The 24,649-nt window shown below is 38.7% G+C and overlaps 1 long non-coding RNA gene across 1 annotated transcript in view; it reads right to left on the bottom strand.

Moving 5' to 3' along the window:
- LOC129047896 (uncharacterized) overlaps positions 1–24,649 on the bottom strand; it is a 42,231-nt gene that overhangs the window by 6,115 nt on the left and 11,467 nt on the right. Inside the window, exons 2-8 of the long non-coding RNA XR_008509763.1 lie at positions 10,031–10,099; positions 9,792–9,930; positions 8,901–9,022; positions 8,319–8,375; positions 7,288–7,377; positions 1,984–2,156; positions 1,535–1,676 (exon numbers count right to left, since the gene is read on the bottom strand). This is a non-coding gene — a long non-coding RNA (uncharacterized LOC129047896). The remainder of the gene's footprint in view (positions 1–1,534; positions 1,677–1,983; positions 2,157–7,287; positions 7,378–8,318; positions 8,376–8,900; positions 9,023–9,791; positions 9,931–10,030; positions 10,100–24,649) is intronic.

Raw genomic sequence — 24,649 nt, 5'->3', positions numbered from 1 at the left:
ATGCAGAAATCATAAGCGTGTTACTAGAAATGTCTCAAGTGAGTAAGCCTCTGTGACTACCACCTAAATCAACAATTAGTCTGTTTTCCTTTTTAATGGCCCTCTTGGACAAGGTCTAAAATGCCAGCCCTGTCTCTGGTGTGGCTACATCTGGTCCTGAGGACTCATGTACCCTTCACCACCATAAATTCTAGGAGGACATGCCCAGGGCACCAGCAGCCCCTCCGTCACTCCCACCACCAGGGCAGGCAGCAAGCTTTGTTTTCTTTGGGTATAAATCAGGCACTTGTCTAGCCAGCTGTGGGGGCTCTACATCAAGCTCACTGATTGGACTTGTTGCGCCTGTATCTCCCCTTTCTGTTGGGGGGTAGCACTAGGATTCATAGTATACCAATGATTCTTGCCAAAGAAATCTCTTTCTTAATTCCTTCCTTCTTCACTGCTCAATGTGGGGGTGGAAGGTAGGCTTTTAACTGGTGCTCAGCTACCTGCTTTCGACATCTGCTTCTCCATCTGGCACATTATTTGGTCTCTTACATCTGTCATCCTAGGGCCTTAGCCAAAATGTCCATTTCAACATGCTGTTTTACCACATGGGCACCTAGTTACAGCTTCTCTATTCTCTCTCCTCCAATTATTAAAAAAGTGGGAGAGAGTAGATAGAATTCCTGCCCATGTACTATCTTAAGTTTAAGGCCATAGAAGGTTCACTTCTTTCCTTCTACCTTTCCACCAAGTTCTGCTTGGATACAAATGCCTCATCCATGAGGTCCAGGCTCCCACCTGCAGCCACTCAAGGCAGGACAGTAGCCCAAGCAAGGCTGATAGAAGGTGGCTCCTGATCCAAATCCAAGTTCTGCCCTTTACTAGCCTCTCAAAGTCCTGGCTCCCAAATTGCAATGATGCCCCTCACTTTGCAGAGTGAAGAAATGGCTAAATCTAGCTAATTAACACATGCATTACCTCACAAAGTTATCATTTTTGTGGTGAGAACATTTAAAATCTACTCAGCGTTTTTTTCAAAAATACAATGTATTGTTATTAACTATAGTCACCATATTGCACAATAGATCTCTTGAACTTATCCCTCCTGTCTAACTGAAATATTGTATCCTTTGACCAACATCTCCCCCTAAAAATCGTATACACTTTTGCATAGATTAAAAAGCTGGAAAGACCTTGAGACAGCATCTCCCTGGTCTTGATCATGATGATGATACATGTCAAGTTCAATCTTCCTTATTTTCCGTGCCCTATGTGGCTGAATATCCCCACTTCTAAAACTCAGATTATCTTTTTTATTCACCAAATCAGCATTTGTCTCAGCAGACTCATTTCAAACTATATTGACTATAGCCAAAGAGACAGAAACATGGGGATTGTTTATAGTGCTTTGAATTTGCAATAAGTCAATTTTTTAACCTAGTAATGAATACCTATCATTGTTATTTGGTAGTTTTTTTGCTTGTTTTGGTTTGGGTATTTTTTGCAAAAGAAAATGCCTCACAGTCATCCACCACCACCCTTGACTTACATGTTTCTCTAAGGCTTGCCGTCATCCTCTCCCTCTGGTTTGAGGCTGTTTCTCAGGCGGGGCTATCTGCAGATGCAGCAGAATAGCTGAACAAACAATGAAGGGGCTGTTCAAGAAGCAGACAGGATGCAGTGCTTGGCATCTGGTAAGGACAGGGAATGTGTCATGAGCCTGTTCGGCCTACTCTAGAATCCCACACATGTTTTCTGAAGTTTTTGCCTGGATAATCCCACTGGAATTGGAAAAATGGTGGCCAAGCCCGGTCTATTCCTACAGCTCAGTGCAAATGTTTGCTGCAGAAAAAAAATCTACACAGGGAAACTCTGTCCTCAGTCGTGGACCCTGGCCAGGGATTGTACAATTGTGTAGTTAGTTAAAAAGAGACCAGGACAAAAAGTATAAGTGGGTCTTATGACCCATCCCCTCAGCTGGGAAAACAACTCATGTACCAGTCCCGCTGACAGTGGGCCATCTCAGGAGGGGACCATCCCATGCTGTGGGGAAGCGTTGCTGGTCCTCCATGGGTCTTTTCAACCACGTTCACACGCCTGGCTGCTGGGTTTCATCCAACGCACCATCAGGAATATGAAAGGCCAGAAGTAGAATAGAAACCAAATAGTCCCTGTGGTCGAGAGGGAGGATGATGTTTGAAAAGCAGTGCAGAGTTGCTTCTTGTCTAGGCCAGTGGCTTACTGTGGTGTAGGGCAAAGGGAAATGCCTGTTACTATTTGTAGGACATAAAACAGCAGTCATAAAACCTAGAATCATCAGCAAAGGACCCGTTGTGATAAAGAACTACAAAATACCTGTGTTTGTTCTTACAGTTTATAGAAGATCCCCGGAGGAAGCTGTGGTCTTGCCCCTTGGTTTCTGTCATCCTGATACAGTTTTTAAACTCCAGCATGTGAGTTGGAGGGGAAAGGAGAGGTCACTCCACTGCATCCTTGCCCTGTGTGCCCAGATGGGCATTCTCCGCTTACCTTTGCATGCAAGAAACACTTAGGGAACTTCCTCTTCCCATTCTGACTCCACCTACCTAAACCAGTGTGTGTTATATAAGCAGAAACAGGCAATGAGAGACCCTTCCAACACACACACACACACACACACACACACACACACACACACACACACAAGCCTTGGCTTAAAACTCCCAGGGCAACGGGGAACATTTCCCAGCCCAGCCACCATCTGAGTAAAAGTAATTCTTAAATTAGAAAAAAAAAAAAAAAAATTTCATACCTCACACAATGATGTCATGGCAGATCCTTGTGGAAACTGCCTGACATGCAGCAACACGTGTGAAATGGAGGTAAAAGAAAAGATTAATGAAAATACATATTTGAGCTGGTTATTAGAAACAATAACATTTTCAGGAATGAGTCACTTGAGGAAACAATTTATTTGGCTGGGGATAAACAGTGCCTCTTAGGTATGCCCTGAGAAGATGTGATCAGAACTTAATTTTAAATTTGAGAATTGTAATAAGAACTTGGTTGCTTAAAATCACTGCCAAAGGAAAGGGAGCCAGCATAAGCCAGCCCGCAAAGGATGAATGATAAAATGTGCTTCACCCTCAGGGTCAGGAGGAGGGGCAAAGGCTAGTTAAATTAGCTAAAGCTAATTTCTACTTGTCTTTTCAAATGATTTAGCAATGGGAACCCTTTGATTATATGGTTGTCTGCCACAAAGGGTGCAAAAATGAGCTCCTGAGATCAGCATTAATGTATGCGGCAGAAAGGAGGGAAAAGTCTCATTTTCTAGCTCCGCAGAGAGCTCTCTGCCTGCTAATGGGCTTTAGTGAGATGTTTGTAACCCGATGCTTTTGGTCTTAATCTTCTCATTTATAGACTGATTTTACATTGCTGGACACTCACTGTGTCTTACTACACAATCGACGATATGACAATTCTCTTGTTGCCCAAGCTGGACTCTAAAATTTGAAACAGCTGATGTTTTCTTTCTGGATGAAAGAACTAAAACACAACTTTGGCACTTAAACTTGGTATGCCACTAAAAGTGTGCTCAAATGGGTCTATGTGAACTTTGCAAAGGATAGGAATGGGATAGTCAGACAGGAAATCATTGCATCATGAGCACTGCTAGATGCAGAGCTAGGGAGGAGACCTCAGAAAAGCGCAGCACCCAGCAGGTTGTGCTTGGAAATGAAGACTTTGGAGTGAAGAATCTCTTAGGTGTAAACCTGAGATCAGGAGAAGGCTAATGAAAAAGTGATTTTAGCCCTTATGTCAGATTCATCCCAAACTAACAAGGGTCTTTAATTCACATATTATTATAAAGTTTACAAATAAATTATGTCTTGCATAAACTTCCCAGAGATTAAAATTGGCTGTATTACTCTTTAAAATATTCTATATTAATCTGAAACACAAAAGCAAATGCAATGAGTCACAAAAGAATGAAATCTCAAGGTCAATTAATACTATGTTACTCAAGACTTGCAAGAAGCTAAATAAAAATCCCATTATTTTGTGCATGTATGTTTTAATATCTGCTCCCCTTGCCTGACTACAACTCAATGACCTTCAAATGCAACATCCATTGTTGCAGTTACTTTCATCTTTACCTGAGTGAAGCAGAATCAATGTTCTTGTCCAGCAATTCCAATTAAGCCACTATAGACAACCCTGCTGAATCTGCAAGCTTTGGATTTATATTGAGTTAATGAAAGCTGAAAGGAGTTCCCATATTACAGCCACACTTAATGCATCCTTGTCAAAAGGAAAGGTAATTATAACATTGCACGTACACATTATGTTGATCAACTTAAGCAAGGTGACAACCATGAATTGATCATGTGAAGGTGTCAATAAAAATCCCACCAGCTGTTATAAAATGTGCCACTTTTACATTATTTAATTCTCTGGAGCCTGGATGGTTCTGATGATTGGTGAAGAAATAAACATTTAGAGTCATTTATTTTCAGGTCAATGTTTTAAATAGACCTACAGGTAGCATCAAAGCCCCATATCAATTAGTTTTTATTATTTAGACAGAACTCAGGTCTTAGTCTAACAATTTATTTCTGTGTAGGTAAATCCAAGAAAAATAATTTTAATATTTACATTTAGTCTTTGGAATAAAAACAAAACTTTTCCTGAAAAAAGCAAGGGAATTGTTAAGATGCAGGCTCTTCGGATGTAGGCGTTAGACACACCATAAAGCATTAGCTTTGCTGATCAATTCTAATATTAGGTTTTGACCTGTTGGATTTAATTAGAAGAGAAAAAAAAATCCAAACTTTAAAGTGGTAAGGAAAAAAAAAGAGTACATCTGGTTATTTAAGTACTGTCATCAGTTAACCTATGTAATACTGTTGACTGATGGTTGGCAAACTTGACTATTTTTATCAACAATGTATTATGTTAATTCCTTATTTAAGATAGTACCGACAAGACACATCTATTCCCTCTTTTCCTTTAAACTAACAAGGAAAACACAGTCTATAAAGAAGGGCTGCTGACTGCACTGGAAATAGTGCACAGGGAAGGGAGGATTCAGAAAGAGAAACTTGAGCTCTGCAAACCTTGAACTAACATGAACTTCTCCAGACTAGATGGCCCACTGGAGGGGTAAACTGAAATGCCTTAACTGGCAGAAAAAGGTCAGGATGTGTGGGCAAGTAGAGGGAGCTTCCCACAGACAGGGAGAGCAGTTAATTTTGCAAGAAATAGGGTGTGACTGAGGCTGGATTTACAATAAACCTGGATGACATGCAGAGCTGTGACCTTGGATAAGTGAAGGTAAATAAAATGTAAATTGTCAACCAATGTATGTGACCAAAGAGCCAGAATTATTTTTCCTTATTAGGGAACAGAATCATACCAACCCAGCAGGATGCTGTGACAAGGTATTCAGAGGCCATTTAGCAAATTCTCCTAATATCCCAGCTTATCTCAGCTTCTCCCTACACTTTTTTTCTACCAACAGCTGGTGCATGAAAACTTCCAGCATTCAATAAGGGGCAAAATCATGCAATTTATGTAAACATACTTAAAGGAACAGAGAGAAAAGTAACATAATGAAACAAGGTCAATAAAGAATATACATCAGAAAATTATGGTAAAATCAGTTTCAGATTATAATCAAACATCTTAATGAAAATCAAAGAAATTAAATGAAGCATGGCCTCACTGGGGAGAAAAAAAAGGAGAGCAGAAAGAAAAAGCATAAAGGCTCAAGGGGAAATGACTTTTTTTTTTATAAAGGACATGAAGTGATAGAGAAAATAAAAGCATAAAAACGTGAAAGTCACATTAGACACAGAAATTACTAAAACGTCAAAGGCATGTAGAAGAAAGCTTAAGAAAATTGAGCATATTGAAAGAAAAAACTAGTTTTGTTAATTAACAAAGGATAAATGTTAATTATGGAAGACAGTTAAAGAAGAGCACTCACTGTATTCTGAAGAAGATTTAAAAAAAAGTCAAACAGAAAAATTCAAAGATAAAATAGAAGTCTCCCATAACAGCAGTTTAAGTAACTAATTAATTAATGATTAATTTAAATAAATTTAATTGTTGATTAATTTAAATGATGATTAATTTTCAAGTCCCAGGAAAACAATTTAATACAAGACAGTTTCATAAACCTTTCTAGGAAGAAGTATTATGGTACAAATTGCAGCCATCCAAGAAAATAATAAAGAACATCATTATAAAGTATGGCAGTGACTACTAAATCAATATAAATGTAAAAGTAAGTGTAAATACATGTGAAAATTATTGTTACATTATATAATATAAATATCAACAATAATGACAATGTAGAAATAATAACCTAACTAGCAAACAGGGAGAAAGGTTGAGAAAAAAAGTTTATGAGGAAATATTCAAAGAAATAATGATAGAAAAATTTCCAAAATTAAAGAAAAACATTATTGCAAAAGACTGAAAACTCCTCTTAAATGCAAGGAAGATAAATAGACATAAATTAATCCTTATTGCAAAAGGCCAAGATTTCTTCTTTAATAGTGTTAAAGAAGAATTAGGTGAGAGGGTTGACCTTAACAGATACAGTAATTTTTAAAAGTGTGTTACTGGCCAGATGTAGATAAATAGTTAATAAAGCAGAATAAAGAGACCAGAAACAAACCAACTATATAGAACGTGGTAAGACATATAAGAAATATCAATGGAAAAAAGGAGGAATATTTAATAAATGGTGTTGGGACAATTATCTATATAAAAAAATTAAATGGAGAACTACTTCACCCTATTCTCTGAGATCATGCCACTACACTCCAGCCTGGGTGACAGAGCAAGACACTTCAGTCTCAAAAAAAAAAAAATAGTTCAGAAGTCATCACTCCCACCTCTACAACAAGAAAAAGCTGAGCAAACTGAATATTAACAACTGTTCTTGGACCCACTATAGAACTGAGGTCACATGAAAAACCACCACTTGAAATTACAAGACACAGGTGAACAGAGAGAATCACAATCAAGATCAACTTACCTGAAGCAACAGCAGTTGGAGCCATAAACTGGTGGGAACATTTAAATAGGAACTTTGACAAATCATGGGGGGCAGAGTTTAGATTACTGTTAACAATGAGAAACTCCTGAGGGCTGCAGTCATAGGGGACCCTACACTTTTATGAGTATTACTTTCAGGAACCCAACCAGGCTTTCATAGTAAAGAGTCAAGTAAAGCTTTTGTTTCTGTCAGGGAGAAAGGAAAAGTAAAACATTTTGAATAAACCCAAAGCATTCCCCATAATAATGACTTACTGAGCAAGGGAAGAGAATTCACCAAAACCTCATCAGTGGTAGGAGGAGAGAAATTAGCTGACTCTACCCCTTCTAGTCTCTTTGTCTCACCTAAGGGTAAAAAATGTTGAGAAACATTTGTGAAGTTCACAGTCCAGGGACACAGGCCCAATAAAAGAGTGATGCTTAGTGATAGGATTATAGAACATTACCTTTCACCCCTCACCTTACCACTATATCAACAGGACTCCAGTATAATAAAAATGGGTTACAGCTAAAAGAGCTACAAGACACAACCCTATTTAGGGAGTTTTCAGGGAATATCAAACACAAGAGAGGAGCCAAAATGAGGACATTAGAGGAAAATGAAACCTCTGAAACCTACAGCTACAGCAATATTAAATGCAACACAACTTCTAGCCAGGTTAATATAAAATTTCACATGAAAGGTTTACTTAACTCAGTTGTTATTACTCAATATATGATTTCAAGTTTTCAAACAAAAATTACAAGGCATACAAAAAGGCAAGAAAAACACAGTCTAAAGAAACAAAGCAAGCATCACATCAGATTCAGATAGGCAGATATTTTAGAATTATCCAAACCAGGAATTTTTTTAAAAACTATCATTAATATTTTAAAGGCTCTAATGGAAAAAGTGGACAACATGCAAGAACAGATGAATAGTATAAGCAAGATGAAAACTCTAAGAAAGAATTAAAAAATGCTAAAAATAAAAAATACTACAGCAGAAATGAAGTGATGGGCTTATCAATAGACAGGACACAGCCCAAGAAAAGAATCAGTAAGCTTGAAGATGTATCAGTAAAATTCCCAATCATAAATGCAAACAGCCTATTTGTCCTCCAGTATTCACTCTTCCCTTCCTCCTCAGGAAAAGAACCCCCAAATTGTACCCAGTTGTCTAGAACAAAGACTATTGTTTCTAGTTTTTATTGCAGCTGGACACGGCCACATATTTAAATACTGGTCACTGAAGTGCAACTGGAATAAATAAATAAATGTGAACTAAGTCTGAAAAGTGCACTTACAGGGACAGCGTAGCTTTTCCTCCCCTTTTCTCCTTCCTACTACCTGGGACATGATTGCTGGAAAAAGCAAAAAAAAAAAAGCCATCTTAGACCATAAGGTGACCTCAGGAATGAAAGCCACATAAGCATATAAGCGTAAAACAACAGATAGAAAGAGCCTGGGTCTCTGATGCCAACCAGAACTTAGCAAAAAGTAAACATATCTTGTCTAAGCCATCATTATTTGGTTTAGACAAAGAGAAATTTGTAGCCAAATCTAACAAAATTAATATACTGACTAATTTTTGTTATTTTGAAACATATATTTTTCTCTTTTATATTTCTTCTAAGAAACTTTGAAATAATTGTAGAGTAAAATAGGGTTTACAATTAATCTTTATCCAAATAAGAACAAGGTAAGATCTTTAAAATGTTCCTATTATTAGGCCAGGTGCAGTGGCTCATGCCTGTAATTCAAGCATTTTGGGAGGCCGAGGCAGGCCTCCTTGCTTGAGACCAGGAGTTCGAGACCAGCCTAGCCAACATGGAAAAACCCTGTCTCTACCAAAAATACAAAAGTTAGCCAGGTGTGGTGGCACACACCTGTAATTCCAGCTACTTGGGAGGCTGAGGCACGAGAATCTCTTCAACCTGGGAGGCAGAGGTTGCAATGAGCCAAGATCATGCCACTGCACTCCAGCCTAGGTGACAAAGCAAGACTCCGCCTAATTAAAAAAAAAAAAAAAAGTTCTTATTATTAGAAGATGGTTGCTGTTTAATATATTCTTGGACACAACTGTAATATTTATGTGGTGCTTTCCCTCTTCTTTGTTTAAATAAAATTTTATTATAACCCTATATTTCAGGCAGTGTGGAAGGCAACATTTTCAGTGGAGTGAAGCATAAGAGAAGATTTTTTTTTTCACTTATGTACTCACAAACTGGAGAGTCGGACTCATGGATAAATTAAAATCATCATGCACTACGAGGGCAATCACAGATGCGTGTTATGGGAACACTAATATTCATGGAGTCAAGGAAGCCTTGTGGATCAAAAGGATGAGAGATGAGCTAGATCTTAAAAGACAGAGAGTAATTTACCAGGCAGAAACAGAAAGGAAAGGTATTCTAGGAAAAGGGAATCATTGAACTTGAGAGATAAAAGCAAAGCCAGAGAAAGTGCACCAAGAGAGGAAAAGTTGTGTTAGAGTTGGTCCAGAATAGAATTATGTTGTGGAGTACAGTTCATCACACAGATAGGATATCAACAAAAAACTCTGAGCTGACTTAAGCTAAATTCAATATTATGGCAGCATATAAAAGATTTATAAAGGCCACTTTAACATGGAAAATTCTAGTGATATAATTTTTAAGTGAAAATGACAGAATTTTGAATTACATATTCAGTGTCATTATAATTCTGGTGAATTGCAATTCTCTGCAGTTCTCTGACGATTTGACTAGGCATAAATAAGAATTGAATCATGCACTTACAATTGTTCATGTTGGCTGACCGAAAGACTTTTCCCCATGTTAACTTTTGGTTCCAAAAACATCAGATCTTGTTTGCTACTCACAATTTTCTGTGCCAGGCATCAAAGGACATGTGCATACTGCAATACAACTTCTGGCCCTGCAACATCAAGTCAGAACACTAGCCAGGTCAGCAGAAAGAAGTCTTCTTGGATGTCATTTCCACAGAAGCGACTGTGAACCATTTAAACAAAACCTACCGAAATGCATCCACAACTCATCTTCTCTTAGCCAGATACCCAAAATGCCTGCTGCCACTTCATTATCACCTGATGTGAGAAGAAGCATAACGGATGAAAGTCTGAGTGGATAAAGACAGCAGTCTTAACAAGTTCAGTTAATTGACCTTACTTCTGCAAAGTTTATAAAAACATGTGACCATGATAATACATTGTTAGTGTCTCTCCCGAGCCTTAAGAGGGTTTTTTGCAAGTGAGGGGCACTGAAGTTGCAGATCTATGACTTTCACAGTAAATATGTCTCTGTACTCTGTTTAAAAACAAAGCAAAGCAAAACAAACACACAAAAAAAGCTAATGTACAAAAAAGGGCTGAAAGGAAGTACCCCTAAAGTATTAGCAATGTTTATATTTAGGTGATATAACTGTGGGTGGATTTTATTTTTTGTCTACTTTTCTGTTATTATCAAAATTTCTTTGAAAGACTATCTTTTGCTTTGGCGTTAAAATGATTAAATTAGTTTAAGTGATATTTCTGGCTTTCTCCATATTACACAAGCTGTAATCTTTGATTTATTTTTTATCAGATAACGATCATGAAAGATGTTTTAGCTCCCAAAGAATTTCTTCCCTTTAATAAGACATTTCCAGTCTTCTGAATAGTTTATTCACAAGCTATAACTGCTCCACCAAGTCTTCTCTAAAACACTGCATAGTTGAACATATAGAGTTGCAATACTTACAACTTCATTGATAACCAACAATATGCGATGATAAGGATAAGACTTCCTGACATACTGCCACAATTCTTACTGATTAAAAGATAAATCTATATGCCAAACTTTCTCCTCTGACATATGTGTGACAAGTTAACAGAAGTAAAATGGCCCTCAACTTTTCTTTCAGGAAACACAATCATATTTATGTACATGGATGAATCCAAGAATAATTTTATTTACTCTTAGAATGAGTTTTAGAGTCTGTTGCTTAAATAGTATTAAAATGCTGCACATTCCCATCATGAATACAACAATGAAACCTACAAGAGTCCACATATGGTCATCGCGAGTCAATGAGTTTACAGCAAATTTCCCAAACTGGTATTACACAGAACATTCTTTCAAATGGTATTTATGGATATGGTGTGGAAACAAATTTTCTTAAATATTTGCTAAACACTGGGTCAAATAAGTTGTGTGTGTGTGGGTGTGGGTGTGTGTGTGAGAGAGAGAGAGAGAGAGAGGAGAGGATTTGTCAGCTTTTTAAAAACTACTGGACTACTGACTTTAGTGGGTAAACAAGTGTTGTACCTTTTCAAAAGAAAACAGAGTATGCTGCATTTCTCAAATATATTTGATCATGGAGCAAATTTTTCTTCCTATAGCTATTGAAGTCCCTAAATGAACATTTTGAAGACCACCATTTGGAAAAATGTTGAGTTAGATTCTGATTCTTCATAGAATATGTGTATTGTATGAAGTGTGGTATTTGGGATCATTGAAAATATTTGTCATCTGTCAACACTGAAATTTAAACAAACCATTGCTATTTGGGAGCTGGTTTACCTTTGCTTAAAGGCAAATTCCATATTTATATTTTTAGCATAATTCAATCTGGAACATTGCAACACAGGAAAACAATTAAGCCCCCCAGGGCAGTCACTGTGGAAACCTATTAAAAAGGAGGTGGGGGAGAAAGGTAACTGTGGAAGCAAATTATTAAAATCTTCAAGATAAAATTATAAAAGATGAGTTCACAAATATGTTCAGTAAAAATGCATGTGTACCAGTTACCTACTCCTTTCAAGTAAACAGCAATAACATGCTAAAGGAAAGCAGATGGAAAAGAATTTACATTTCTTTCTCCAAATTGTTATTAGAAATATAAAACTCAAAAGAGTCAATGAGAGGCTGGGTCATGCTCCCAGGCTATTGCTTTGTCAAATAACACAAAATACTGTCAACAATATCAATTTAATGTTCAGGAAAACATCACATTCTCAAATGAAAAGAAAAAAAGTAAAATGTATCATTCCATCGTAACTACAGAAAAAATACACTGATAAATTAAAGCTGCCATGGAGGTCCAAAGTATTATTCCAGATTACAAAGAGTGAATGTGATACTCAAGATATGAAGCATACAAATGAGATATACTTGGTTGGCACCACAGTTCTTGAAAGGCAAATACCAGCTGGAAGTAGCAAAGATAACCAAAATTCCAGTAGAAAAAGGACATTGCACATTGAAAAGATGGAAAATATGCAAGTGCCCACAGTGATATCTTTATTAAGAAAACCACTTACTATTTTCTAAATAAAAGGTATCCTTTTCAAAATAACATCCCTGGGCCGGGCACAGTGGCTCACGCCTGTAATCCCAGCACTTTGGAAGGCTGAGGCAGGAGGATCACCTGAGGCCAGGAATTCAAGACCAACCTGGCCAACGTGGTAAAACCTCGTCTCTACTAAACACACACACACACACACACACACACACACACACACACACACAATTAGCCAGGTGTGTTGGTGGGTGCCTGTAATCCCAGCTACTTGGGAGGCTGAGGCAGGAAATTCACTCGAACCCGGAGGTGGAGTTTGCAGTGAGCCGAGATCGCGCCATTGGACACCAGTCTGGGCTACAAGAGCAAAACTCTTGTCTCAAAAAAATAAAAAATAACATCCCTGGAGTAGGAGCCATTCATCTTCATAGACTGCACATAAAATAACATACAGGCTGGATATGGTGGCTCATGGCTGTAATCCCAGCACTCCCGGTGGCAAAGGTAAGCAGATCACTTGCGGCCAAGAGTTCAAGACAAGCCTGGGCAACATGGTGAAACCCTGTCCCTACAAAAAATATAAAAATCGGCTGGGCATGGTGGCGCACACCTGTAGTCCAGCTGCCCAAGAGGCTGAGGTGGGAGGATCACCTGAGCCTGGGAGATGAAGATTGCAGTGAGCCATTATCACATCACTGCACTCCAGCCTGGAAATAGAGTGAGACCCTGTCTCAAAATAATAATTATAATAAAAATAATTTACAGACAGACCTCAAGATTGTGATCATTGTTTGCCTACTAGATACTCTTTTGGACTATTTATTCTTTGAACTTTGAAAATCAAGTTTCAAGATTATCACGAAATGTGAAATAAAAGTATCAACGTCCTATTTTATGTGATAGCCATACATTGTGATCCAGGGCTATACTGAAGACAATTGTATGTATGTTTTCCCAACTCCATGTTCAGTGACATCAATGCAGAGATGGCTTGAAATCAAGCTGGGGTGCTAGTTTTTACACTACAGAAATTGACAAACACCAGAAATCAAGGTTTTATCTTTTCAGATAATTGATTGTCAGCACGACTCTGGTAATAACTTGTCAGCATAAGTCTGGTAATAACTATCAGTGTTCTGGAATTCTTTTGATTATTGATAGCTAATATTAGTTTTCATTAAAATATTAAGGCTCTGATACTTGTACCTAGATTTACATTTAAGATACAACATGCAGGGATAAAAGTTATGATAAAAGATGTGGGCTACCTCTACTATCTAGAGAGACATCCACACCTAAAGGAGGCTGCTTATAACACACAGTACAAGAAATATCAAACTTCTCTGACCAGAGACCAAGTGCCATGGAAATCCTGGCTCTAGTGCATTAACAAGAACAGGAAAAACTGCAGTGATGCATAACAATGAAGTGTTTTGGAAAGAATTCTGAAAGTGTCATTGAGAAATACTAAGAACATGCCAATTGTAGTTTGTAAGTAGCAATCATTAGTTAACCTTAGTAATTCATTTAGTAAGGTTGCTGGTAAACAGAGCCACTGTGTGGGGGATTTGGTGTATGTGCACCTGCCAAAGAGGCAAGCAGGGACTGAAGTGCAATCTGCCCTCCACTTGCAAGCTGCCAGGCTACAGCCACCTAGTATCACACAAATTGACAAAAGTGTGTTATGTACTAAGGACTAACCTGATAGCAAATAGCCCTTGGTTATAGTTAAAAATAAAGGACTGGCCTAGGCGCGGTAGCTCATGCCTGTAATCCCAGCACTTTGGGAGGCTGAGGTGGGTGGATCACCTGAGGTCAGGAGTTCGAGACCGGCCAACATGATGAAACCCCATCTCTACTAAAAATACAAAACGTTAGCCAGGCGTGGTGGCAGGTGCCTGTAAATCCCAGCTACTCAGGAGGCTGAGGCAGGAGAATCGCTTGAACCCAGGAAGTGGAGGTTGCAGTGAGCCGAGAGCACGCCATTGCACTTCAGCCTGTGCAACAAGAGCAAAACTCTGCCTCAGAAAAAAAAATATATATATATATAATAAATAAAGGACTGTAGAATGGGAGTCATTCAAATATAAGATCAATAAACAAAAACAAAAGACGTGCACTTTTCAATCAGGAGGCTTCTCTTGAGACCCCTACAAACTAGTTAGAACACTGTAAAAATCATTCTTGAGAATTCCAGCCAGGACAGCTCTCTTACTGCGAGCTCTGATCTGACACATTTCTGCTCCTCCAAATACATAACAATGATAGACTTTTTTAAAAAGTAAAAAGAAGCCACAGCCTGATTCTAACACAAGACAAACATGTCTGTAGACTAAAAACAGAAGAAAAATACAAACTGACAAGCAGAGCCAGAGCCCTGGCAAAGGAGTGAGCAAGAAGGGTGAGCGCAAAATGAGAGAGAAAAACGGATGGACAGCCAGGGAGCGGACAGGGGTAGATCTGCAGCCATGGATGGCGAGTAGGGAGATGCTACAAAAGAAAAAAACCAGAATCCTCCACAAAATGGCAAGACAGAATGACAGTCACTGAGTTCTTCCAGCACAAGGAGGTTCATGTCACTTCTGGCAGAAGGATAGAAATTTTATATAACTTGCCATATTGTTAGAAAACTATTTTGTTAAATATGTATGTTAAAATGTTAGGCGTAACCACTAAAAGAAGTGTAATATTTTAACTTGCCAACCAGAAGAGGAGTGAAAAGGGAATATAGAAAAGTTTATCAGTCCATCTGAAGGCAGAGAAAGAGCAAAAAGGAACACATTAGAAGAATGTGAATAAGCACAAAATCAAGTATAAAAAAATAAGTCCAGCCTCAGCAGTGCTTGCAATTAAACTTGCTATTAAAAGACAGCATTTATCTGAATGCATTTAAAATAAAAATATGAGCTGGTTACCAAAAGCATATCTGAAACAAAATCACATGGAAAAGCATAAAATTAGGTGAAGGAATATATATTTTTCCAAGAAAATATCTAGCCAAAATAAAGCTAATATAACAATATTTGGATAAGATAAATAGAAGTTAAGAGAAAAAGCATTGAGAGGGATAAAGAGGAACCTTACATAATAGTGACTAGAACAATTTACCAGCAAAATATAAAAACTATGAATTTGTATGCAACTAACAGCATAGCCTAATGTGTGTGTATTATGTGTGTATATGTGTATATACATACATATACATATATATACATATATACACATATATACACACATATACACACACGCACACACATTAGGCTATGCTATTAGTTGCACACAAATTCATAGTTTTTATGTTTTCCATTTATATATGTGTATATACATATATACACACATATACACACACATTAGGCTATGCTATTAGTTATACATGTACATATATGTATATATGTACACGCATATACACACACATTAGGCTATACTATTAGTTGCATACAAATTCATAGTTTTATATATATACATATATACATATATATACATATATACATATATATATGTATATATATAGCAAAACTAATAGAATGTCAATAGAATGTCAAGAAGAATTTGGCAAATATATAATCACGGTAGGTGATCTTAACACTCTGTGATAGATACAGCAGACCAAAGGTTATTAAAGGTACAGAAAATTTAAATGACCAAATTAACATGCCTGATCTAAAGGATATATAACTCTGCACTAGCAGAAAACATACAATCTCTTCAAGTAAACATGGAATATTTACGGAAACATACCATGTACAAGGTAACAAAGAAGACCTCAACAAATTCAAAGAACAGATGTCATATAAGCAATGTTCTCTCACAATAAGGCGGTTAAATTAGAGAGAAATAAAAAGATAATTTAAAACAAAAAGAATCACCCCTAGAGTAGGAAGGAAAAAATGGGCCATGCACTCTAAGATATAGACAGTTGAATCCCAGGTCTAACACTCGCCTGCTGAAAGTCCTTGAACAAATCACTTAACCTCTCTGGGCCTTGGTTTCTTCATATGCTATATGATTGTAATATCTCTCTCACACAGATTAAAGGAGGAAATAATCTGTAAAAGCACCTAGCGCAGTACTTGGCAGAAACTCAAATACTAGTTTCAGTCCTTGTACATAATGTGTGTTTAATAAATATCAATTGAATTAATAAATGAATACCAAGTGGAGATAAATATACATTCTTTTGCAAACAGAATATATAATAAATTTAATTAATCCACAAGGTCCTATTTTAAACAGAGAGAAGGAAAAATATGGCACATTCTATGTTTCTAATTATCCTCTGATTCGAAAAGAAAGAAAAGATTTTGTCTGGACGTCTGGAAAATCTGATGCCACATCCTGTTTGTCCCTCTCATGTTAATTTTTATAATCGCTTCAGAGCATGAGGTCACTTTGTCCAAATAAAAAGAGGCTTCACTTGTGAAAGAAGAGAAGCTTAGAGGGCAATGCCTAGTATCTTGTGGGCCGCATTACCAGCTGTTTTCAAGAGACCCAACAAAATTTGAAGGGGACCCAACACATTTCAATGAGCATAAATCAGCTAGATAGAAGAGAGAATTTTTTCGACAGTAAGTTACCACTCCATTGCATCAGGCAGGGGTTTGTGTGATCTCCTTCCACGTGTGACATTTCCAGACGTCCTGAACTTGATACAGGCTATGTAGAAAGCTAAGATCCACCCATCATGCAGCTGTGATAGTTAATGAGGTGTGTGCAGGGGTATAGCACATAGACAGCCTTCATCGCTCTCTATACTCTTGTTGGCTCCCCTCCCTAGAAGGTTTTCAACATGTGTTCAGTGTAGTTTGGTTGCTTCATTTCTATGGGACTCAGAAGAAAGATTTTCTGCACTCTTCATTGTGTCACTAGTGCCAAGGACTTTTCAATTTAATTCTTATATGAAGCATGATGTCCCCAAGGCCAATCTCAAGACTTTGGTCAAAGGGAAAAGTGTTTCCAGATGACAGTGAAACATGGCCTTGGTGACAAAGCTGACAATAACAGGATGAACATTTCAGGAATTCAGCACTACTACCAGGAAAACATGATTTATAAGCTATGAATGCTCATATTTCATATTTACCTGAAAAGCACGACATCTTGTTTTTTTTATTCCCACTAAAAATCCTAAATATTTCTGAAGCATCAGAAAATATGGCCTAATGTGGGAGAAAAATTAGGACTGGCTAAATCAACCTTATACCAAAATAAATTTAAGGTAGATTTAAACATTGAATATAAAATTAATATAGGTAAATGCTTTTATATTCTTAATGTAGAAAAGAACTTCATAAGCTTAAGATCAAACGAAGAATCTAAGGGAAAAACTGACATGTTTAAAAACATTAAATTCTAAACATTTGTACAGTTAGAAAAATCATACATAAAATCAAAGACAACAAATAGAAAAAATAGTTTTAACATCTATGACAAACAGTTCATATTTTTAACATATAAAAAGCACTTATAACCAAAAAGAAAATGAAAAATTTATGAATAAGGCTTCAAAAGCAAAATGCAAGAAAAACAAAAATAAACAAATGGTACTTAATTAAACTTGAAAGCGTCTACATAGCAAAAAAAAAAGAAAAAAAATCAACAGAGTAAACAGGCAACCTACAGAATGGAAAAAAATATTTCCAAATTATGCCTCTGACAAAGGACTAATATCCAGAATCTATAAGGAACACAAACAACACAAGAAAAAAGCAACCCCATTAAAAAGTGGGTAAAGGACATGCATAGACATTTCTTAAAAGAAGACATACAAGTGGCCAACAAACATATGAAAAAATGCTCACCACTAATCATCAGAAAAATGCAAATTAAAACCACAATGAGGTATCATCTTATACCAGTCAGAATGGCCATTATTATGAAATCAAGAAACAACAGATGTTGCTGTGGATGCACAGAAAAGAGTATACTTATAAGCTGTTAGTAGAAATGTAAATTAGTTTTATCTCTATGGAAAACAGAATGGACATTTCTCATAGAACTAAAAATAGAACTAGCCAGGCACAGTGGCTCACGCCTGTAATCCCAGCACTTTGGGAGGCCAAGCAGGCAGATCATGAGGTCAGGAGATCAAAAACATCCTGGCTAACATGGTGAAACCCCGTCTGTACTAAAAATACAAAAAATTAGCCAGGCATGGTGGCACGTGCCTATAGTCCCAGCTACTTGGGAGGCTGAGGCAGGAGAATCGCTTGAACCCAGGAGGTGGAGGTTGCAGTGAGCCAAGATCACGCCATGGTTCTCCAGCCTGGGCGACAGAGCAAGACTCCATCTCAAAAAAAAAAAAAAAAAAAAAAAAAAACAGAACTACCGTTCAACCTAGCAATCCTATTACTGGGTATCTACCCAAAGGAAAAGAAATTACTATACAAAGAAAACACAATTGCACTCATAAGTTTGTCAAAACACTATTCACAATAGCAAAGTCATAGACTCAACCTAAGTGTCCATCGGTAGGTGATTGGATAAAGAAAATGTGGTATATACACCATGGAATACTATGCAGCCATAAAAAAATCATGTTTTTTACAGCAACATGGATGGAGCTGGAGGCCATTATCCTACATGAAATAACTCAGAAGCAGAAAGCAAAATGCCACCTGCTCTCAAGTGGGAGCTAAACAATGGGTACACATGAACATAAAAGTGGAAACAATAGACAATGGGGACTCCAAAAGTGAGGGAGGCTGAGAGGAGGGTAAGGGTTAAAAAATTTCCTATTGGGAACAATGGTCACTATTTGCGTAATGGGTACACTAGAAGCCCAACTCGGCTGTTACATAATATATCCATGTAACAAACATCTACATGTACCCACTGAAACTACAATAAAATAAAATTTAAAATGAATTAATTTAAAAAAAATGGAAAATGGGCATAGTCACTTCCCAAAGGAAGACATACAAATGACTAGTAAACACAACTGAGAAAAGTACTACTTTGATAGTAAACAAAGAAATGCAAATTAAAAGAATAAAATATAAATTTATTATTTTTATTTTTTTTTAATTTTACTTAACACATGGGTAAAAATTTGAGTGACCACTCAATGTCACTGATCCAACATTGCTATGTATTTGGGGAAACAAGCACTCTTTTACTGGGTGATGAAAGTGAAAGAGCAATGCAATTGGGATGGGGGAAAGAATTGACAAAATCCATTAATATATTAAAATCCCTAAAAACAAGAATACTTTTCGATCAAAGAATTTCATTTCTAGGATTTATCCTAAGAAAATAATCAAGCAGGAATGCCTGAATTTACCTTTAATCGTCTCAGGCTTGTTTATAATAGCTATAAATCAAACAATGGAAGTGTTATTCAATAGTGGAACTTCTAAGGAAATCGTGAGACACACCCAATAAAGCACTCTGGAATAATTAAAAATGAAGGCATACAAAGAGGCAAAGCAACATAGCTAAATAGAAGCCTCCACCTATCATCTTTCTCACAGGAATACCAACTTTAACAACTATCTACACAAAATTGCACATTCACAAGAACCAAAAATCGGATGAGCAATCATAGTACTTGGTTTTAACCTCATAGCACCGAAAGCAGCAGCAAAGAGGGTAGTTTGGCTTAAGTTGCCAAAGCTACCCTTCCCCTCTCTCCTGTTAGTGGCCACATGGCATGGAGAGAGAATCTGTGCAACTTGGGGAGGGAGAACACAGTGATTGTGGGACTTTGCATTGGAACTTGGTGCTGCCCTGTCACAGCAGAAAGCAACACTGGGCAAAACTCGGGCGTCGCCCATGGAGACATTTAGAAAAGCCCTAGCAAGAGGGGAATCATCCATCCCAGTGGTCAGAACCTGAGTTCTGGTAAGCCTCGCCACCACGGACTAAAGTGCTCTATGGGTCTAAAAAACCTTGAAGGGCAGTCTAGGCCACAAGTACTGCAACTCCTAGACAAGTCTGAGTGCTGTGCTGGGCTCAAAGCCCGTGGACTCGGGGAACACATGACCTAGGGAGACACCAGTCGGGGTAGCCAAACAAGTGCTTGTTCCAACTCTCCCACCAACCCCAGGCAGAACAGCTTGCAACTCTGAAAAAGACTTTTTCATTCCACTTGAGGAGAGGAGAGGGGTTTTGTCCTGCAACTTGGATACCAGCTCAGCCACAGTAGAATAGGGCACTAGGCAGGGTCATAACGTCCTCATTCTGGGCCCTACCTCCTGGACAACACTTTTAGACCCACTCTGGGCCAGAAGGGGAACCTACTGTCAGGAAGGGAAGGACCTAGTCCTCGCAGGACCCATGACTTGCTGACTAAAGAGCCCTTGGGCACTGAATAATCAATAGCAGTAGACAGGTAGTACATACCATGAGCTTTTGGTGAGACTCTGAGATGTGCTGGCTTCACATGTGACTCAGCACATGCATAGATGGGGTGGCTGTGGTGAGAGATTCCTTCTGCTTGAGAACAGCAAAGGGAAGAGTAAAGGGGACTTTGTCTTGCAGCTTAGGTACCAGCTCAGCCACAGTGAGGTAGAGCACAAAGTGGGCTTTTGGGGACCCTGATTCCCAGCCTTGGCTCTTGGTTAGCACTTCTGAACCAGCCCTGGGCCAGAGGGGAACCCACAGCCCTGAAGGGTGAATCCCAGGCATATAAGCATTCACCAGAAGCTGACTAAAGAGCCCTTGGGCCTTACATCAACATCAGTAGTGGCCTGGCAGTGCTCTCCATGGGCCTGTGGTGGTGGTGACCATGGGGAGAGACCCTTCTGCTTGAGGAAAGGGTACAGAAGAGTGGGAAGGACTTTATCTTGTGGCTCGGGTGCCAGCTCAGCTGCAGTAGAATAGAGTAGCAGGTAGATTCCTAAGATTTCTAACTCCAGACCCTGGCTCCCAGACAATATCTCTAGACCCACCTGGAGCCAGGGGGAGCTCACCACCCTGAAGAGAAAGACACAAACCAGGCTGGCTTCACCACTACCTGACTGTAGAGCCCTAGGCATTGAGTGAACATAAGCAGTAGTCAGGTAACAGTTACAGTGAGCCTTGGTTGAGATCCAGTGCTCTGATGGCTTCAGGTCTGACCCGGCACAGTCCCAGTGGTGGTGGCCACAGGGGAGCTTGTACCACCCCTCCTGCTCCAGGCAGCTCAGCCCAAAGAGAGTGAGTCTATTTATTTGGAAGTAAGTAAGAGAAAAGAACAAGAGTCTCTCCCTGGTAATCCAGAGAAATCTTCTGAATTGTACCCAAGACCACCAAGGCAATACCTCTACAAGTCTGTGACAGCCACAGCATTACTGGGCTTGAAGTTCCCCCTAAATGTAGATATGGCTGCAGTGACCAAAAATGTAGATCACAACACCCAAGTCTCTTTGAATACCAGTAAAGTTTTCCCAACTTTACAGTTGGGAAACTGCAATAAATACCTTTTCAGGACTGCAATAAATACCTAACTCTTTAATGCCCAAACACTGAAGAACATTCACAAGCATTAAAACTATCCAGGAAAACATCACCTCACCAAACGAACTAAATAAGACACAAGGGGCTAACCCCAGAAAAACAAAGACCTTTCAGATAGAGAATTCAAAATAGCTGTGTTGAGGAAACTCAATGAAATTTCCAAGATAGTAGAGAAGGAACTCAGAATCATATCAGATAAATTTAACAAAAAGATTGAAATAATTAAAAAGGATGAAGCAGAAATTCTGGAGTTGAAAAATGCAACTGACATACTAAAGAATGCATCAGAGTCTCTTAATACCAGAATTGATCAAGCAGAAGAAAAAACTAGTGAGCTTGAAGACAGGCTATTTGAAAACACAGTCAAAGACAAAAGAAAAAAAAGAATTTAAGAGAATGCAGCCTGTCTACAAGATCTAGAAAATAGCCTCAAAAGGGCAAATCTTCTTAGAGTTGCTGGCCTTAAAGAGGAGGTAGAGAAAGAAATAGGGGTAGAAAGGTTATTCAAAGGGATAATGACAGAGAACTTCCCAAGCCTAGAGAAATACGTCAATATTCAAGTATAAGAAGGTTATAGAACACCAAGCACATTTAACCCAAAAAAGATAACCTCAAGGCATTTAATAATCAAATTACCAAGGGTCAAGGTTAAAGAAAGGACCCTAAAAGCAGTAAGAGAAAAGAAACAAATAATGTACAAAGGAGCTCCAGTACATCTGGCAGCAGACTTTTCAGTGGAAATCTTAGATTTTCGGGTGAGAGGCCGGGTGAGAGGGTATGACATATTTGAAGTGCTAAAGGAAAAAAACTTTTACCCTAGAATAGTATGTCTATATAAAATAAAGATTTTCACAAACAAAAGCTGGGGGATTTTATCAACACCAGACTCGTCCGTCAAGAAATGCTAAAAAGAGTTCTTCAATATGAAAGAATAATAATCTGAAAAGACATTAATGAGCAGTAAGAAATCATCTGAAGTTATAAAACTCAAAGTACAGGCCAGGCATGGTGGCTCACGCCTGTAATCCCAGCACTTGGGATCAGGCCCAGGCGGGCAGATCACCTGAGGTCAGGAGTTCAAGACCAGCCTGACCAACATGGAGAAACCCCATCTCTACTAAAAATACAAAAATCAGCCTGTAATCTCAGCTACTTGGAAGGCTGAGGCAGAAGAATTGCTTGAACCAGGGAGGCAGACGTTGCAGTGAGCTAAGATGGTGCCACTGTACTCCTGAGTGACAGAGGGAGACTCCATGTTAAAACAAAACAAAACACCTCAAAATACACAGAAAAAAAGAATATTATAACACTGTCATTATGATGTGTATGATGTGGAAACTACTCATATCCTGAGTAGAAGACTAAAAGATCAACTGATCAAAAATAACTACAACTTTTTAAAACATAGATAACAGGATATGATAAGATATAAATAGAAATAACAAAAGTTAAAGAGTAGGCGGATGAAGTTAAAGTATAGAGTTTTTATCAGTTTTCTCTTTGCTTGCTTCTTTGTTTATGCAATCAGTGTTAACATGTCATCAGTTTAAAACAATGGATATAAGATATTATTTGCAGCCCTCATGATAACCTCAAATCAAAAAACATACAACAAGTTCATTAAAAATAAAAAGCAGACACCTGGAAAATCGGGTCACCCCCACCCTAATACTGCGCTTTTCCAACGGTCTTAGCAAACGGCACACAGGAGATCATATCCCACGCCTGGCTTGGAGGGTCCCACGCCCACGGAGCCTCGCTCATTGCTAGCACAGCAGTCTCAGATCGAACTGCAAGGCAGCAGCGAGGCTGAGGGAGGGGTGCCCGCCATTGCTGAGGCTTGAGTAGGTAAACAAAACCGCCAGGAAGCTCGAACTGGGTGGGGCACACCACAGCTCAAGGAGGCCTGCCTGCCTCTGTAGACTCCACCTCTGGGGGCAGGGCAAAGCCAAACAAAAGGCAGCAGAAACCTCTGCAGACTTAAATGTCCCTGTCTGACAGTTTTGAAGAGTGGTGGTTCTCCCATCATGCAGCTTGAGATCTGAGAATGGACAGACTGCCCCCTCAAGTGGGTCCCTGACCCCTGAGTAGCCTAACTGGGAGACACCCTCCAGTAGGGGCAGACTGACATCTCACATGGCCGGGTACCCCTCTGAGATGAAGCTTCCAGAGGAACAATCAGGCAGCAACATTGGCTGTTCAGCAGTATTCACTGTTCTGCAGCCTCCGCTGCTGATACTCAGGCAAACAGTGTCTGGACTGGACCTCCAGCAAACTCCAACAGACGTGCAGCTGAGGGTCCTGACTGTTAGAAGGAAAACTAACAAACAGAAAGGACATCCACACCAAAACCCCTTCTGTACATCACCATCATCAAAGACCAAAGCTAGATAAAATCACAAAGATGGAGAAAAAACAGAGCAGAAAAGATGAAAATTCTAAAAATCAGAGTGCCTCTCCCCCTCCAAAAGAACGCAGCTCCTCGCCAGCAACGGAACAAAGCTAGACGGAGAATGACTTTGATGAGTTGAGAAGAAGGCTTCAGACGATCAAACTTCTCTGAGCTAAAGGAGGAAGTTTGAACCCATCGCAAAGAAGCTAAAAATCTTGAAAAAAGATTAGATGAATGGCTAACTAGAATAACCAGTGTAGAGAAGTCCTTAAATGACCTGATGGAGCTGAAAACCATGGCACAAGAACTACGTGACGAATGCACAAGCTTCAGTAGCCGATTCGATCAACTGGAAGAAAGGGTATCAGTGAATGAAGATCAAATGAATGAAATGAAGCAAGAAGAGAAGTTTAGAGAAAAAAGAGTAAAAGAAACGAACAAAGCCTCCAAGAAATATGGGACTATAGGCTGGGCACAGTGGCTCACGCCTGTAATCCCAGCACTTTGGGAGGCCAAGGCACGCAGATCAGG

Source organism: Pongo abelii, chromosome 13 (genome assembly GCF_028885655.2).
Source record: "Pongo abelii isolate AG06213 chromosome 13, NHGRI_mPonAbe1-v2.0_pri, whole genome shotgun sequence".
Lineage (NCBI taxonomy): Eukaryota > Metazoa > Chordata > Mammalia > Primates > Hominidae > Pongo > Pongo abelii.
The sequence above is the reverse complement of the archived record's forward strand: the minus strand, read 5'-3'. Positions and strand labels throughout refer to the sequence as shown.